The sequence below is a fragment of the Perognathus longimembris genome, chromosome 1, assembly GCF_023159225.1.
Source record: "Perognathus longimembris pacificus isolate PPM17 chromosome 1, ASM2315922v1, whole genome shotgun sequence".
NCBI classification, from domain to species: domain Eukaryota; kingdom Metazoa; phylum Chordata; class Mammalia; order Rodentia; family Heteromyidae; genus Perognathus; species Perognathus longimembris.
In genome coordinates, this window is record NC_063161.1 from 145875694 (window position 1) to 145895864 (window position 20171).

Consider the following 20171-nt stretch of genomic DNA (forward strand, 5'->3'; position numbering starts at 1 on the left):
AGGTACAGAGAGGTTACACTTTCATACATTAGGCATTAGATACATTTTTTGTACTGTTTGCTTATACTTCTTAATGAACCATTCGTGAGCTTTTGTCTCGCTCAGTTTCTTCTTGTACTCTTTAACTATTATTTCTTTTCTAGCCGAAGGGGTAGACAAGATATCAGCAGCGTGGCTGAAGCAGCACAGCTTGATGATTATATATCTGTGGCTTTGGAGAGTTCTACTTTTCTTTCCATGCTGTGATTTCTTACCATATTTAGTTTCCTTTCTGATTTGAAGTTTATTATAATCTAGATTTCTACAACAGAAATGTGAAGTTCATTACAAATGAAATCCAGAGAATCATAAAAAGAGAATATCTATAAAAATACTCAGCAGGTATTTCATATATTTTAATATTTCATATTATTTTAGTCTTTCCCTGACTAGTTTTTACTTCTTTTTTTGTTCGTGGTGGGAATTAAGGGGCACCGTTCACTTAACGAACTTTCTTTTCAGGTTCTGTCTCGCCCAAATAGAAGTAAGAGTCTAGTAGGGAGCCAGTAATAATAGATATGGAATGGTTTCCAACTTGTGGGTTTCTTCAGAAGGCAGGCAATGGGGCTGAGCACTGAAGTCAAAGAGGAGTCATGTTCTAACTTGCCTTCCAGTACTATGCCCCAGACATACATTGAAGAGTCTATCTTAGTTCTGATTATAGTTAGCCAGGTAGCTGTCGGAAAATGATGGCTGCCTCACAAATAGACTGAATAGCAGAAAGAGAGGTCTAGATACTAGACTTTGAGTTCATCTACAGAATGTTGGCCTTGAGCATCTCCAGACATTCTTAACACTAGTAAGCAAAAAAAAAAATAGCAAAGAGGGACACACATTTTCTTTCATATCTGTGAGTGAGACAGAGAAAAGTGAACACCTGTCTCCGAACTTTTGTCCGAAGCTGCCTCACTCACCCAGAAGTTTCAGTTCCCAGAAGGAAGGATAGAATCATGAACATGGAAATCATACTCATTGTTTTACTCACTTGAGAGAATGTAATAAAGGGAATTGCATCAGAATTTAATATAGAAAATTTAAGGCTGCAGAAGCAGAAAGAATTAAAAAGGGATAAATTCGAGGAGTGCTGGGATATTGGGAGCTCAGAGAAGGAGCAAAGGATCTATGATTTAGATCAAGTTCTTATTCGATGCCAGGATCAGAACAAAAAGATTCAATAAATGACAACAAAAGTAGCCTCTGTTCTATGGATAGAGATGGCTCCACAAAATCAAGCAAGAACACCTAGACTAGACAAAGATGACTGGGGGTGGGTGTCATGTTTTCTTCTTTTTCATGTAAAAATGAGTCATAACTGTACACTCAAAAATAACCTATAAAAGGAAAGAAGAGATTTCTACCAAAATCTATAGAGGAGAAAGTTTAAATGTTATTGCATTTACAGTAATCTGAGTATCTTCAGAGGCTACTTAAACACACAGTCTATCCATCTACCTACCAACTTACCTACCTGCTCCATCTATCTATCTATCTATCTATCTATCTATCTATCTATCTATCTATCTATCTATCATTTATCATCTATCTATCTGTCTGTCTGTCTGTCTGTCTGTCTGTCTGTCTGGAAGATCCTTCAGATATTAATATACCCTCCAGCATAGAGATAATATAGATAGGAAAGTAGACGCATAGGTTACAAATAGTTCTAGCACCTAAATTTTTGTTCAATTAATATCTCTCAGCAATTTTCTACTCTTTGCAAAGGCTGCACTGTTCTTATTTGACAATCCTTATGGATTAACCTGATATTTTCTTTTCTTTTGGACATTCAGTTTTTGTGGATTTTTTATTCCATTTTATTAGTTATTATTTGTGCAGAGTTTTGTAAGTCAGGTTATGAGCACAGTTTCATCACTTCCTTTGTTCTCCTCTCTTTCCACCCTCTTGTCCCTACCCTCCGGTTATGTAGTTTTATTTTATTTTGGATCTTTTTATTATTTTTTATTTTTGCCAGTCCTGGGGCTTGAACTCAGAGCCTGAACACTGCCCCTGGCTTCTTTTTGCTCAAGGGTAGCACTCTGCCAACTTGAGCCACAGCACCACTTCTGGCCTTTTCTGTATATGCAGTGCTGAGGAATCGAACCTGGGGCTTCATGTATATGAGGCAAGCACTCTTGCCACTAGGCCATATTCCAGCCTGGAGTTTTATTTTATATAATGTACATTAACTATAATAACTGCATTTGCTCATCCTCCCTCCCTACTTCCATTCCTGTGCCCCTCCTTTGACCTCCAAAACATGTTTCCACTTCTTGATATTCATTGTGATAAATAGTTCATTAGTTACTCAAAGGAGTTACCCCCTTGGACTTCTCATCTAAGTTCCAAAACTCTTCTGTGAATATTCCTATGCATATATCCGTATACAAATAAGTCAGTAGATAGAATCCCAAGGATGCTAGTATCCAAGACTTGCTTATATTTTACAAGTAAATTCGTGCAATAAAAAGATATAGATGCAATGGTAATTGCTATAAATTCTTCTATAAAATTACTAGTTTAAATTAACAAGTTTTTCTCCTTAAAATGATCTTACCATGATTAGTCACTTTTTATAATATTAAATATCATCCTTCCAAGAGGAAAACAAAATCTCATCTACTCATTTTATTGTTAGCACTTTAAAGATAAAGCCTTCTTACTATTAAAGATCATGTCTTTGATGTTTGTTATTCAAGAAAGTTTGATGCTTTCATAATGCTGTGGAATTTTAAAAAAATTTATTTCTCGAATGAAGTAGCAGCTCTTCTCTATTTCCTTTGAATAACATTTTGCTTTTAGGATGACATGGTTTGCGTGATTTCTTTTCCAGGGAACCATTTATAAAATTTTAGAACAACAATCTTCTGGACTAATTAAGTAGAACCTATTGACACAAATCAGTTATTATATTTCTCAAGACAGGTATACAGGGAAATTCAGTGGGTTGATAAATTACAGCTACTCAAGACAAATTGGCAGGACAAGGCTTAGTGTGTATATCTCCTGATATTTCTGTCCTTTTTAAAAAGACAGTTCTTATTATCCTTCAGGAACTTGGTAGCTTCTTTTTCTAAGTTTGTCCTTCCTATCTGAGACTCCTAGAGGGTTATGCTTGCCTATGTACGACATAGCACTGAAGACCAAATTTGCCTCATTTCTGCTGTCTCTGCTACCACATAATCCTAATTCAAAACCACAGCCATTGTCTGTCTTGCTCTATACTTTAGCCCAACACTGAGCAAGGGTGTGGTATATACTGTAAATCTCAAATAGAAAAATCATTGCTTTGATTTGGTGAAATGAAGCATAGTTCTCCTTTCTTCAAAGATGTCAAGGACTATTAGGCTGTGTAGACACCGAACAGTGCAAATTTACTGAGTTGGGTGGATTATATGTTAAGTGACAAAGTTTGCCACAAAAGAATCAAAACAAAATAAAACCAAAGAGGATGAAAGAAAAAAAACTGGCATTCATGGATAAATTTATAGCACTGACTGCGATCATGAGTTCATGGGTGTATACTCATTTTTCAAACATTTCAACTGGTATAAATATGTATATGTTACCAATATTAAATAACTCTAGCTTTTCTGTCAATCATACCCCAACAAAGTCATTCAAAACAGTTCCACAAAATTCCAACTACAATGCAATAAAATCCATATATTCAGGTTTATGCAACTCAGTTGTCATTCAAATCCACAAATTGGACGTCCTTTAGTCTTCTCCCTGTTTCTTTAATTTGTGCATTTTCATAGCTGCAGAAGTCCTAGGCTTAAACAGATTCAACACAACTCATTTCCCAGGGCTTTTTCCATTTCCTTCTTTCTCTGAAAATATCCACAAGATGTCAATCTTAATGAGAACTTCAGCTCCATATTCGGGTTCTGCAAAACTCTCCCTACAGAAGGTAGCTGTTGACTCTTGTTTAGTTGGACTTTGTATCATCTCAACAAAGAAGTTGAAATACAGCAGCATCTCCATGTAAAAATACATTTTCACACCAGAAGACTTACACTCATCTTTTTCCACATCTTTCCTTTGAATTGTTCCCTTCTCCAAGGAACTGCAGATTCTTCCTTTTCAGTTATTTTTTAATTTTTAAATTTTAAAAATATGATCTTTAAGTACTTGTAAAAAGGAGGTACCATATAACAAAGCAGTTTATGAATAACAATGCATTTTTTTTGCTTATCCTGGGACTTGAACTCTGGGCCTGAATGCTGTCCCTGAGCCTCTTTGTGCTCAAGGCTAGTGCTCTATCACTTGAGTCACAGTACTACTTCAGGATTTTTATGAGCAGAGTTTTGGAGATAGGAGTCACATGGATTTTCCTGCTTAGGCTAGCTGTGAACTGACATCCTCGGGTCTCAAGCCCTTGAGTAGCTAGCCTCACAGGCATGAACCACCTGCTCCCAGCAAACAATGCATTTTGATCAGTGTCATCCCTTCATCATTCTCACCTTTGACTCACCCCCTTCCCTTACTTTTCTTAGTTTTGTGATATATACAATGAATTCTTGACTACATTCTCCCCCATTTTCTCCTTCATTTGTCTACCTATCTCTCCTTGACCGTGCCCTCTCTTTTGGATATGCCCATTTCCTAGTGTTGATTTGGTTGGGCTTTGACCATGCAATGAAGCAGTTTATGAATAACACAATGCATTTTTTTTTTACTGGTCCAGGGGCTTGAATGCCAGGCCTGAGCGTTGACCCTATGTTCTTTGTGCTCACTTTGTACCACTTGAGCCACAGCACCACTTGCAGCACTATTCTTTGTAAAAGATTATGCCATTTGAGTTTTCCATAGGGTCCATTATACTTGTTAATTCATTTGTAACTGCTTGCATATCACATGGTATATGTATTTATAGAGTTTTAGGCACATTCTAGCTACCGCAAATGAGGGAAACCATGCAACCTTTGTTTCTCTGGGTCTGGATCCATTCACATAACACAACATTTTCCAAGTTTTTCCATTTCCTTATGAATGGTACAATATCATTAATTCTAATGCATGAGTAAAATTCCACTGTGTATATATACCACATTTTCTCGATCGATTCATCCATTAAGGGGCATCTGGGCTGATTCCATATCTTGGCTATGGTGAATAGTATTGCAATGAGCATGATTGTGCTGACGGCTTTACTGTAATCTTCATTCATATTCAGAGCAATTTAGGCTTCTCTTTTTCTCAAAAACAAGGACATCTACCAACACCCCAGGTTCCTGGGATCTCATTTTCCATTACTGTAATGTACAAACGATATTTTGCCCAATAAGATACAATTTCTTCCCCGAGAATTGTCTGGTACTGGCTATTAGATGAACCATATGATGCTGCACTAGTAACATCTACACACATTACATTTAAAATCTGGAAACAGTTTGCATATGTGCAATTTTGTTTGGTTTCCATAAACAAAAGACCAGTAATTACCGCACTCTCTAGCCATAAACCACCAGTTTTACTTGTGCTATCATCCAGAGAGAGCAGAGCTGGCTTTTTTTTTTTAACTGTTGTAGCATGTGGACGATGGATCAGACCCAGAAAACTTGCCTCTAACACCATAGTAATTTGTGAGAAGGGTGGATTCAGAAGCATTTTTCTGAGAATTGAAAAAAAACCACACACACATACAAGCAAATGCAAGTTCAACAGCCATTAATTTCCAAACCAGTGAAGACTCGCTTGGAATTTAAGACATGATAAAAATTACATTACAGACACTTTAGAGCAACTCCCTATGAACACAATGATCCTCTTGTATCCCCTTCCTGTGGTTGTCCCCACGCTATCACTGTATTTCATCTGAGTGCCCTGGATACTGTATATACTTGTATTAGAACTAGGGAAGGGAAAGGGAATATCAAAATCGAGAGACTAAGGATAAAAAGACAAACGACTCCAAAAGCAATACTTACAAAACCATTTTGTGTAAACCAACTGAACAACTCATGGGAGAAGAGGGAAAGGGGGAGGGGGAAAGGGGAAATGAGGGGGGAAGTAACAAATTGTACAAGAAATGTACCCACTGCCTTATGTATGAAACTGTATATCTGTACAGTTTCTCTGCATATCACTTTGACAATTAATAAGTAATTATTCAGAAAAAATCTTGGTGTTCTTTTGTGAACATATAGGTGGTTCAGGACAAATGTTGATGTCATGGTTTTTTTTTAAACATTCCATTATTGAAGTATAATATTGAACAATAGTGTATGTGTTCTCCACGTGTGGCAAATCAAATGCACACTTTTCACCTGCTGCCACATGAGAAGTTGAACATTACCAGCTCCCTTGAAGACCTTCTCTTGTGCCTTTCCAGTGCCTACTATAAGGACAGCCCATTTCCTGCCTTTGAAGTTCTGGTATACTATCAGCTTGTCAATGAACCATGCATTGCTGGAATCATGTAGCATCTTTGGAAACTGGTATCTTTAATTCCTTATTATGTTTGTTTCAATTTTTGGGCAGTACTAGTGTTTGAACTCAGAGTATATCACATGACTCATGACTCTAGCTATTTTGGATTTGATTGCTTTTGAGATAAATTTGCCCTTACCCAGCCTGGCCTAAATTACAGTTCTACTTAATGCTTCCCATATAGCCAGGATGATAGCTCATGCAATATACCTAGCAATTTTTTCATTGGTTGAAATGGGATCGCATACACTTTTTACCTAGTCTTACTGCAAACCATGAGCCTCCCAATCTTCAACTCTCAAATAGGTAGGATTACAAGCCAGAGCCTGTTGAGAGGATTTTTTAGACTCCTCTCAACTAATTTTTATTTGTTAGTATAAACATTATTACTTAGTATTATTAATTTGATAATATAAAGAGTATTTGCTGAATTGAAACATTTAATTCCTTCCAATGGAGTATATTTACTTTACCTGATCTTAATATCTTTTTACTTTGCTCTTCTTACTTAGAAAAATAGAAGACAAAAAACTACAAAATATATAGTAACCTATAATATGAAAACACACAAACACAGAGAGGGAGAAAGGGACACAGGCATAATCCCTGCTGTTCAGAATGGCGAAATATTCTTCAGTTGAGGCAGATTCTTACAGTTTCTGAGTCACAAATGGTTGTCTCTCTTTGCTTCCCCCCCCTTTTTTATCTCTTCCTCATTGTTCTCCTCCTTTCTCTCTGTCTCTCTATATGTCTGTCTGTCTCTCTCTCTCCATCTCATCCTCTTTTGGAACACTCTTTCCATTCAGTGAAATCTAGTATTATAAATGGGTTAAACGAAACCTCCTTGTGATTGGAAGTTTCAAGGAGGATCTGATTTATTCTTATACTAAAATGATATAGGTTAGAAGATGACTTGAGAATGGAATGTGATTACTAGACATCGAGGGTGATATAATCAAAACAGGGAGAAAGAATAAAAACACCACAGAACAGCACCCCATATTATTGTGCATGAGGTCTTAATTGTGTCAATAACATAACTCAATGAATTAACCACAGAGAATTTTTTAGCATCACACTTAAAGGCTAGATCTCAGATACCTCTCTTGATTTCTGTAAGTACATTAAAAAGAAATCTCAAATTACAGAAAACCTATTGTAGCTCCTATTTTGTTTATCTAAGAAACCAAGCATTGTCCATGATTATTGACAAAGAGGAGTGGTGGGTTGTGTGCTGCTAGACCAGTCCAGAGCAGAGAAACTTGTGCTTCTCTTCTGAAGACATGGATCCTAGGATGTCCTACTAGCAGCCATGTTTTCTGTACATGAACTTTTCTCCCCCATTTCATCAGAGCCTGCTCCACCTGGGAAATGATAGCTATACTTAGATGAATGGATGGTGAGGATGATTAACAATCATTTCTTCTGCTGTCCTAAATTCTGACAGTGGATAACAATGAGTAAGTAGTGTGGCTGCATGAACATTTTCAGATAGTCGAGGGTAGGCTTTTATTTCAGTGCATGTGGTGGGAACCATAGGTACTCATGGACTTGGTGTTATGCAGATGCCTCTAACACTGAGAGTTCTTGATACTGGCTCAGAGTCCCAAGTCACAGTTTACAAGCTCAACAACATGAAATTAAAGTGGAATAAGTATCCTTGGTATTATGTGAATTTTAATCATTGTAGGATCACAGTACATTTAATGGACAAGAATTCTCCCATTCATGCAAACCAGAGAGACAGAGAGTCATACAGACAAAAATAGAATTTCCTTTGGCGTATGCCACATGGCTACTGTATATGTTTTTGGTACACTGGGTATTGTATATATGCCTACCTGATCTAGGGAAGGGAAAGAAAACCAAGGGTGTAAAATATCACAAGAAATGTACACACTGCCCTATTATGTAACTGTACCCCTTTTGTACAACACCTTGTCAACAAAATTTAATTAATAAAAAATAGATAGCTAAGACTAACAGATGACAGATAAATAGTAGTTATAGATCATAGATTTGTAGAAAGGTAGGTAATGGCTAGATCCACAAATCCTACTGCATACTCAGATTTCATCTCAGCAATCTATGAAAGTCATTTCATTGAAGCCTGGGTTAGGAAAGATAGATTCTTTGCCCAAGGTCAGATTGTGAAGATCTGCACTTGAAATGCAAAACATGAGACTCCAGAATTGAAACTTGCACTGCCTGTGAGGGACAGCACATTTCTATTTTCATTTGTTTTCCTTTGCACCCAGTTCCCTTTCTTCTCACAGCCAGAGACAATGTGAATGTCTCTGCATGCACTCATAACAACTCTGTTCACACCAAGGGCATTCTTCCCAACTGCAGCTCTAGCCCAGAGTCTGTTCACACAGTCTGGCTCTAATAGAAATCCCAGAAGCTCCTGGATTTGCTGACAACATCAGAGGCAGAAGAATGCAAAATAGAAGCAGTGAATACTTTCCAGAGGCAAATAGGCTCTCGGCTTATACGGACCTCACTTGACCTCTTTGACAAGGATAGAATGTAGGAATATGACTGAAAAGGCAGAACCACCAAGTCTCACGTTGCCTTGGAAACAAATGGTCACCCACGGGACTATTCTTCATCTCTCCCTTTCCATTCTAGGGTGTCATATGCACTAATGTATTTAGTCATTTATTGACTATCTAACCATTTGTTGAGCTTGCATCATTTGTCAAATGCTCTGTATGGACTGGGGAGTGATGGAAGAAATAATCCTTCTTCCTACCTCATAGAATCTACTCATCTGATAGGAAAGACAGATCATTAGCCAGGAATTTGCAATAATCCATAATTAGGGGAAAACAAACAGGAAGGGTGCAAGAACAATTGCCATCTGATGTGAGAGCCATGGTGGGCTGGATAAAGAAGGCAGCATCTGAGCCAGGAACTGAGGGAAGAATGAGAAGTCCCAAGGAATGGAGATAAAATGGAACAATCTGTTTTCTGCATCAATGAGAAATGCACTAAACTTGAAGGAATAACTTTTTAATTTTTTTCTGTTTTAAAATCTTATTAGTATGAATTAATTGTACAAAGGGAGCTCATAGTGATATTTATAACATGCATATAAAGTACCTTGATCAAGTTTACTTCATTTGCATTAAGACCTCTGTCTTTCCTTCCCCCTCTATTTTAACAAGTATTGGTGGGATATATATATATATATATATACATATACATATATATACATACATACATACATATATATGTATATGTATATATATATATATATCCCACCAATACTTGTATATATGTATATATATACATACATATTTATACACACATACACACATATGTCATTATTATGCTATATGTATATATACATATGCATTATATAAAGAGAAGAAATCACATGAGGATTCCAATATACTGTCATTCAGTATTACCTACATTCAGTATTACCATGCCATGAACAGGGGCATGAGTAAAATACAGAAAATGAAGTTAGTGGGAAGTGAGGGGCAATATTTTGGCTGGTAGCCTATGTCTGTCCAAGAATTTGAGTTCTGCAATTCTCCAAACACTTAGGCAGAGAAGGATTTACTTATTTATTTTTTCTATAAATCAGTCATTTATTTTCTTTTATAGGGAAAGATAACTAAAATCATATCAAAGATCAATCAAAGTTTGTAATTATTGAAAAGACTTAAAAAGTAGCTATTAAATAACTATGATAGATGAAGTAAGACACATGTATATATATCATATATACATATAGATATATATATACATGCCTATATATGCATTTATACAGACACATAATTTGTACTGGGAATGCAAGCTTCTTTTTATTGTAAAGGTTATGTACAGAGGGGTTACAATTACATACATCAGATATTGAGTACAAGTTTTCTGAATAGTGTCACCCCTTCATTCATTTTCTCCCAGTTTTTTCCTTCTTCTCTGCCCCCCACTAGGAAGTTGTATAGTTTATTTCCGACATAGTGTCTAGTGAGTATCACTGCTGAATTAGCTGAATTAGTTCATTCTTTGTCCTATCATTCCTGTGTTTCCCCTTCCCCTCCCCAAATCATGTAAACTTACATATAAGACAAAAGGTACAGAAACCAAATATGCGTGGAAAAACTAGAAAAATATTAGCCATAAAAAAGTAAAATAAAAACCTCTTGTTTCCACTTCTTGGAGTTCATTTCGATAAGCATCATTTTATATGATCATATGAACATAAGCTATCGAACCCTTGTGACCCTCTCCTAAGAATATCCTTCTTTGGTCTCACTGTGTAAATGTTTAGAGTAATGTTTAGAGCCTACAGATTTGGAGAAGATCTTTACTAGTTATACAACAGACCAAAACCTCCTATATGCAATGGAATTATATGCTTGCATCAGAAAGAGCAGAGTTTACAATGCTCATCATGTACAACTACAAAATGGAGGCTTAAACTACAGAAATAAGTCACTTGAAGCAAGATTCTGTAGCTGAGTCAGAATAAATTAGCAATAAAAGGGAAATAATGGAAAAGAAGAAGAGAAGGCACTTTGCTTTTCTTATCAGTAGGAGTTGGTATGAGCCAGGCATTTTGAATCCTGGCACTTATTCCAGAGTGTCCCTGCCTTCACTATTGTAGACCGACAGTGACAATGTTCTTTTCACACAGCTACATTTTTTTTTAAATCATCAAAACCAGGCTTTGGGCATACTAAGGAAGGCCTTGCTACTGAGCTAGTCTCATGATATTGCCTAGGCTGGCCTTCAACTTGGCCTGCTCCTGTCTCAGCCTGCAGAGTAGATGGGATGACAGGATGACCACACCCAGGTGACAATGCACCTCATGATATTCTCTCTCCTTAAAGAGCTCCAGGTTGGAAGCAACTGCCTGATGCACTCACAGGTTTTATGTTCCAGAAGTCGTGAGTGTGTTGTTTCTTTAAATATAATTTTAGTGCAATTATTAAGTTATTGTTCATAAATCAGGTGATGAGTACATTACTTTTTTGAATAGTGCCACCCCTTCCTTTGCTTTCCCCCAGCTTCTTTCCTTGTAACCCCTGACTACTGAACCCAGTCGCCAAGCCTGCCTGCTTTATGTCTGTTCATTGCGCTTAGGGAGCCGGTGTTCAAGCTGTGTGGAAGTCCAAAGGTCATGTACTAAAATCAACATGAACATAAGTAGACCAAAGAAGAAGAGGAGGAGGAGGACGAGGAGGAGGAAGCATAAAATGATTTTCTCTAGTATTTTATCGTCTTAATTACCCACCCCCACTTCCCAGCACAATGAAAATGGGCAAGTCAAGGCTCTTGTTGCTCCCACTGCCCAGACTTCCTCTTTATAACTGATTTGTGAGTTACTTCCACACATTCTCAGGCTTCCATCCCTGGAAAGCCTTTCCTGCCAGCTGCTGCAGGCGTAACTGGGATTTCTCCTCTTGCTGCCTACAGAAGATTTCATTGCCTACCTTGATTCAACCTTCATGAACTTCCCCTTGAATATGAAGAAGAGAAGAACATCACATGTGATTGGTTTTCCTAAGTAATCACTCAGCACCCTGTGTGCTTATTACTGCATGTATTGCTCTGTGACATAACTTTATTATTGTTTGGTTTTTAGGAATATATTTCCCTAAGAAATTGTCAAAATTATAAACAGAATATCATCACTATACACTAAATGAAATGTAAATATACAGAATCCTGGAAGCAAAGTCAGTCTGTCTCCACAATAAAGCAAGAGGGGTGGGAGCCCTACAACATTCTTAACTGTCAAATCTTTTCTTTTGGAAAATGATCATCTTTGCTCTGACAGACTCTGCTGACTCATCTTGCTACGAGTGCTCACTTGTCCAATCACTGCACCACCTGTAATTGTCCATTAGGAGAGAAGATGCATATAAACTCTTACCCAGTGGACATCATAAGGGCCCCATCTTTGGGCTCTTGTTTTGAAAATCCCTGTGCTTAATTCTCTCAAGCACATTCTCAGCCCTTTCTCAAGTCATCCAATAGGCCTAAGAGTTTCAGTTCTGTTGATTACAAAATATGACCTACCTTCAGTTCAGAATCTCCTTGTCTTTGTGTTCTTTGGGATCTGATATAAGAAAAAGAGGCAGAGTTTTCATACACATAATACCAGTTGGCCCTTCCCTTATAAAGTACAGTTTAAATCCCATCTTTCCAAGAAAAATGGCTTCAGTTTCTCAGCTCCTGTGTGTGGGTCCCTCTGTGATGCAAGAAAAGTTTGGCTTTGCAGTGGAGCCTCATCAACAGATTCCAAGGTATTACATAGTCCCTGATATTTCCAAGTTATTTACGTGCGTGTCTGTGTTCTCAGTGTGAAAAGTGGCTTTCTGATACATGCTTTACAGAAGGAAAAGAAGAAAGAAGAAAATGAGGGAGGGGGTTACACTGTTTGAAAAGAAATGCACTCATTACCTTACTTATGTAACTGTAATTCCTCTGTACATCACTTTTGCAATAAAATAGAATAAAATAAGAGGAAGAAGAAAAAGTGGAGGAGGAAGAGTGGAAGGAAGGAAAGAAGGATGGAATGAAAGAAGAGGAGGGAAGGAGAGAGGGAGAGAAAGGGGAAACAGGGAGAGAGGAAGGAAGGAAGGGAGGAAGGAAGGAAGGAAGGAAGGAAGGAAGGAAGGAAGGAAGGAAGGAAGGAAGGAAGGAAGGAAGGAAGGAAGGAAGGAAAGATAGTCATTGGCATATATCTGATCACAATCAAATTTGCAATTTTGTTCTGCAATTTCAGTTTCTTGCAGGGTGTGCATTCAATTGTGGCCTTTAAGGACTACAGATGATCTCTTTCTTCCATCTATAAGGCAGTACATCTCATTTGTACCCATGCCCACAGTTTCAGGGAGGCAGCAGATTGCAGGGATGTGCGCCAGGCCAACTTATTATCATATGAAAGAGAGAGAATTGATGGGTGCATTGACTTCCTGTGGAAGTCCCTAATATCCTTTGAAATGACAAAAGCCCATTATCAGTGATGGTTACAACTGTTTTCCTGAAGGAGATATTTAAGTTTTCCTCTGGTAAATACCTCTACATGTTTTCTATTTACCTAAATATCTTCTGGGGGGAGAGGGGATGTTTAATAACTTTACCAATGAGAGGAGTATGCACAAAGACATTTACTGAACCCCAGAATGAAAAGACTTACTAAAGAGAGTTATAACTCTCTAGTTATAGTCTCCTCTCTGGCAATGCAAGGTAAGAGTGATATTAAAGTATTCCACATATGGAGACCAACTGGTCACTGCAACACACTGACCACAAGCTATGTTCCCTTCCCTGATGACAATTCACTGTGTGCCCTTAGGAAACTTACCCATCTCCAAGTCCCAGTCTCTTTTCTTTAATTTTATCTATATAATTTTACTTAGAGAATTATGACTGAAGTGCTATATAGAGGAGTTTCCATTTCATAAGTCAGATAATGAATGCATTTCTTTTTTTTTTTTTGGACAATGTTACCCCTTCAGTCTCTCTTTCCTTAAAGAGTTGTCCTAGGAATAGATTATTTCCAAGTTCATTTGAATAATCACATCCCTTTTTGTTCAACTCCAGGATTCCAGAGGACTACATAGGTAAAATCAGAAATCACAGGTCCTTTGCTTCAGTGTTTTCTTGCATCTTACCAGTTAGGTGGCTGGGGCTTATTCAGCATTTGCAGGGTGTTGTACATGGAGAGAAATTAAGTTATTTGGTCATGGTAGTGAGGTCTTGGAGTTTAAAAATCCTGAAAAGTGGCTATTTACTGCTCTCTGGTGGTACAAGGAGGCTTCAGCAGGTATCAAAGAAAATATTTTCAGTATTGGAGATTCCACATTTATTGCAAGGCCTCATGAGCTGTGTCAGCAACTGCCACAAGGCTGCTACTGTATAGCTGCTGAATAAATGCATATTTACTTGTTTTTATAAAGGAAGCTGGCCCCATATTATTACATACAGAATATTCCTTGAAATATTCTAGTTGTAATGATTTAGAACATATAATACAAAAATAGAATATTATTGCTATTAGTATCATAAAACTAACAGCAATGTTCCAAGCCAAAATAGAGCTAAAGAAACTGAAATGAGAGTGATAACTTGTGCATCATTTATTATTTTGTTCAAAGTTTGCAGAGACAATAGAAACAAAACTAGCCTTACATTTGTCATTCTGTGTTACCTCATTTTACATGCTTACACTTAATGCTCCGGAAATCTAATCATGTAAGTGTGAACTTTGTTGGGACTGAGATTCAAGGAGGGTAGAAGTAACTAACTTATTATGACTCAAGTGGTTGGGCACTGCTGGCTCAGGCCTATAATCCTAGCTACTCAGAAGGATCATGATTCAAAGCTATCCTAGCCAGGAAAGTCTGAGACTCTGATCTCCGGTTAACCACCAGAAAACTGGAAATGGCACTATAGCTCAAAGTGATAGAGCAGTAGCCTCGAGCAAAAATGCTCAGGGAGATCACCAAGTCCCCTAACTTCAGCCCCATGACTGACAAAAAGAATACCAATAAATAAATAAACTAACAAATGGCTCAATTGCTACATATAACTAGTATCTAGAATCCCACCCACGTCTGCCGTACGAGAATCCATGCTCGCTCCTAATATGTTAGTCAAGTTGGGCTTTAAATCATTTCATCTTTTTACTCCACTTACAGATCAAAAACCTGGGATTTCTAGAGATGCTCTGTGTTTGATGGTATACTGGTAAGCGTTAAACAACTTAGGGTGGTGATAGGTTGATTTGATTCTTAGCATTTTATGATTTCTATGGTGAAAATGCTTGCACTTGGCTCTATAGTACAGTATATATGTGACTATAACACTGTGACAAAATGCCCAGGATGAGGCAGAAAGATTTATTTTTGTTCATTGTTTCAGAGTTTCAGTTCCTAGTTATTTGGTCCTATTGATTTCTGCTGTAGTGGCGAAATATACCATGGCAACATCACATGAAAGCAGAGGTCTGTTACCACAAGGTGGAGAGAGAGGGAGGGTGGTTCAAATAGCCTCTTCAAAGATACACTCCCAGTGATCTATGTTCTACTAAGTCCCACCTCCGTATGGTTCTACCACTTCCCATTAGCACCAGAGGCTGGCCATCAAAACTTCAACAACATATATATGTTGCTATGAGAAACATAGGAGAACCATTGTATTTGGGTTTTTTGTGTCCTTTTAGGGACACCATGGTTCCATCCTAAAAATAATAGAAATCTTACAAAGGATTTATTCTCAAGAGTGGCTTGATATCTATTTAATTTCAAAAGACTAGTGCCTTCTTTGTAGAGAATAGGGCTTTTTTTCTACATTAAGGCAGAAATTATAGTTAGTATTACAGTCAGAAATTATAGTATTCCTATCACATACAGCAAGAAAACTGGTATACAGTCTATAGTTATGGTTTCTGTGATAAAATGACTAAAAATAGTAGTAGCTAAGATTAATTTATAGATGATGATGATAGAAGATTGGTAGTAAATAGATATAGATGATAGATGCTATTCTACAACTCTTTCAGTGATTCACTAAAACAGCCATTATTGTGCCATTTCAGAGATGAGAGGACTATTATCCAGAAAGTTGATTGCTCTTGGTATAATTGGCAGGTGTTGAAACCAGGAATCAAACACTCTGAAATTCATCAGGGACTGCATTCTACCCACAATGATATGCCCTAACTCATGCTATGCCATGTGGCCTTCCACAGAAATCACTCACCTATAAACTCTGAGGGTGTGAAAACTTTCAAGTAGTATTCAGTTTCTCCCAGTTTGTTAGACTAGAGATCCTTTCCACTAGATACTACTTAAGACCTTGAACCCATCATCGTGTCTTCTCAGGCATCCATCTATCTCACTGTTACATTTCCTGCAAGCTTACGTGGAGCTATTTCTTCCCAGAATCTGTTTCAAGACCAGCCTCCAGAGCCTAGCCACTGCTCAGGGTCAATGTCTCTTTGGCTATAAGTTAGCTTGGGTCAGACAACCCTGACCCTGAATGACTGCTACTCTATTATCCTAGAAGGTTCTTTCCCAACTTGGACTGAACAATCATTCATACAAAGTTTTGGATTCAAGGTCTTCTATGTATCAAGTATTTCTTTTCCTCCTGTGATCGAAGCACTGGAATAAGCATCAAAAGTAAGCTTTAGGATTAATAAATAAAACATCTAGAGGCAAGCATTCCAGGTTTCTAGAGCTGTTCCAAGAAGCCAGTAGAGACCCAAATTATTCCATGTTTTCTTAAAATCTTTTCTCCAGCCCTTCTTTACCTTGTGTTTCCATCAAGAGGGATGAACCATTCCAGTATGACAGTTATGATCTAGAAAAGAAAAAGAAGTAGGACAAGAGAAGACCTGTGAGCTTCCCCTTTTGAAGATCTGACCAACAACTCTCTTTACAACTCTCTAATCTCATGATCATGCCCAGGTGATGTTTATACGTGGTCCATTTGTATTGCGATTCATACTACCTAAACAGTCATTTATTAAAAGCCAAAGTGCGGGCTGGGGATATGGCCTAGTGGCAAGAGTGCTTGCCTTGTATACATGAGGCCCTGGGTTCGATTCCTCAGCACCACATATACAGAAAATGGCCAGAAGGGGCTCTGTGGCTCAAGTGGCAGAGTGCTAGCCTTGAGCAAAAAGAAGCCAGGGACAGTGCTCAGGCCCTGAGTTCACGGCCTAGGACTGGCCAAAAAAAAAAAAAAAAAAAAGCCAAAGTGCCCTCCTTATAGTATTTCATTTCTGTCTCATTACTGCCCTCAGATGAATCAATAGTCTTGAATCTTATCTAGAATTCCATGAGAATCCTGTCTAGTTAAGAGTGTCTCTCCTTCAAGAGACTGTCTAGAAACTACTGCTTTGCCTTTCAGAAGATCCTGGGGGATCTTTGTGGCCTTGTAGGCATGGAAACTGGCTTATATTTTTCCCCACTAAGTTTTCAGGGGTGTTCTATAGGCTTCCTAAATCCATCCCTTCAAGAAAGTCTAGTATAGATATGGATTTGGAATAGATATGGAATCTATGGCCCCCATTTTCAGATAATGCAAACTGAGTCTTTACTGCAAACTCATTGCAAATCGATGGTATTTCCAGGATCATACCCCAGGTCCGCCTGACTGTGAAGCCCACTGATTTTTCCACTCAGACTCTGTCATCTCTGAGTCTGTAGGAGGAACAATATGCCCCACGCATGCCAAAAATCATTTCTCACCAGATCTCCACAGACCCCCATACTGACTAATGAAGGTCTGCAAAAATCTTCTATCATTGATTCCCAGAAGTCCCTGGCTCTGTTCTCTCCTCAGATCTGTCAGGCCCAAAAGGACTGACAAATGTCATCTGTCCAGACAAATTGGGAGCAGCTTGAATGAGAGCAAAAGAATAGACGGAATATTGAGCCATGCTGGAAAATTAACGTTCCAAGCAATTTTCACTTGGCACAAAGGGATTTTTCCTTGGGCATTTTTCCTCTTCCAATTTTGTAATTCATGTTTATTTCAAATGAAATGGGGTTCCATCTGTATCTGATTCATTCGCACTTAATTCATCAGTAGACTACTCTGTCAGAGAAACAGATTCCAATGGGCTGTACTGTTTCATGATAGAAGCAGACTTTGTCTGGAATGCTGGGGCAAGGTGGATTGTGAGAAACACACAGAAAGGCAGGTAAAGTTGAGTGTTCATCTTCCATTCCAACACATGCAGCCCACTTTTTTGTTATTGTTGTTTCTATTGCTCTTAGGCAGTTCTGATGAGTCTTTAAAAGTGCTTTGTACTCAGACATATACTACCAGTTTTCCTCTTTGCTGGATCCTTTCCATATGTCCACAAACATGCTCACTTTTCTCAGCCCAAAACACAAAACAATTCTGCAGATAAAAATCCAACAACAAAAAAATACCCTTGGCCAGTTCTATGACTCCTCAATTGCATTTCAATATGAACTCCTCACAAGTGAGCCTGCCACGTTTTGTGACCTCCATTTTACTTTTTGTATAGTTCCCTCCACCATTCTGGTGAGACCAGAAGACAGAAGCCAACTTCTACTGCCAAATGCAATGATTGTGTTTCTGCTGCTATTTGTTTGTGTTATGAGATGAGGCTGACACTTCTCTTCCTTCTTGAGCTCTCTGCTGTATTTTCTTTCCATCCTCTCCTTTCTTTCCTACGTCCTTTGTAGCCTCATATCCCCCCTTTTATCTTACTCAGAAAGCATTTACTTTCCATGGTTCTCAGCTCTTGATTTAAGGATATGAAGCCAGAAAGCATAGGCTCCAATTTTATTTGGCTGTTTACAAACAGCATGACTTTGGACAGGATTCTTAATCTCCGCTATCTAAGTCTGGAGAATCAGGAAAGCATAACTCTGGATATGTTCACAAAGGTGTTTGTAAAGAGGATTGGCGTGCGAGGGGAAAACCCACCCTCAAAGGGAGCAGCATCATCCAGAGCCTGGGGATGTGGATGGAGTGAAAACTACAGGAAGAGGGAAGCTCACGCCCTCCCTGGGAACCCTTTCCACAGCTCGCTGTGTCTTTTCTGCTGTAGCAGCTGCCATCCAGGGACATCTGGCTCTAGGTGTTCCAGTCCTTGAGTGGAGACTGACACCAGCAGCTGTTTTGAAGTGAGAGGTTGGCGCTTTCAGGCTATGTATAGATCTATGTCTTGTTTTCAGATTTCTACCTTCTTGGATAGAGCAGTTTCTCATTTCCCTGATCTAAGGTCTACAGGCTATGATTGGGATCAAGTGAGCACACACATACATATGTATATATACATATATATGAATGTATATATAGTTATGTATGTGTATAGTTATATATACATATGCACATATATGTGTGGGCATTATTTTCCATAGAATTTACATCTATATATTCTATGTATATACCTAAATCAATCTTTCTTTCTGTCTGTCAGTCTGTTTGTCTTTCTATCTTTCTAGCATTTCTATTTCTCTGTAGATCCCTAATGCAGACAATCAGTCCTGAGAAGTGAGCCAGTGATAGAACTATACCTAATGATGTGAAGGAATTGGTGTATCAGAAGAATTTCAGGATATTTGGAGGAAGAGGACAAATGAAACTTAAAATGCCCTAAGGGGAACTTAAAGGGTGATTCTGGTGAATACTGAGAAGACCAGATGACTAGTAGGAATGTGAACAGCCAGGGTGATGCTGATAAGGTTTCAGATATAAATGAGGATTCTGTTGGGCATCAGATTCCACCCCTGTTGCATGATAGCAAGGAATTTGTCTACAATCTATCATGCCCAAGGGTTTTGTGGGAGGATGAACTTAAGGATGATGGAATAGTTTATTTGGTGGGGATTTCAAGTCAGCAAAACACTCAAGTTGTAGCATGGATATTGCAGGCTGTTTGCGGCTAAATTGGCAGTGTGAGTCATGAAAAAAGAACAACAGTGCTGACAGGCTTTGGGAATTTATTGCTTGGCTAAAAACAGACCATTTGTAGGTGCAGCCAAAGAGGAGAGAGTAGCTCAACAGCTTAGAACTGATAAGGAGAAAACAAATGCTCCTATCGAGATGATAGGAAAGATAGGTGACGAGCATCTCAGAAATCTATAAAACCATCCTACCAATCACAGGCTTGGAATACAAATTTCAATGACTCAACAAAGCAGAATCCTTTTAGAAAAGTGACCGAGGTTGCTCTGTGCAACAGA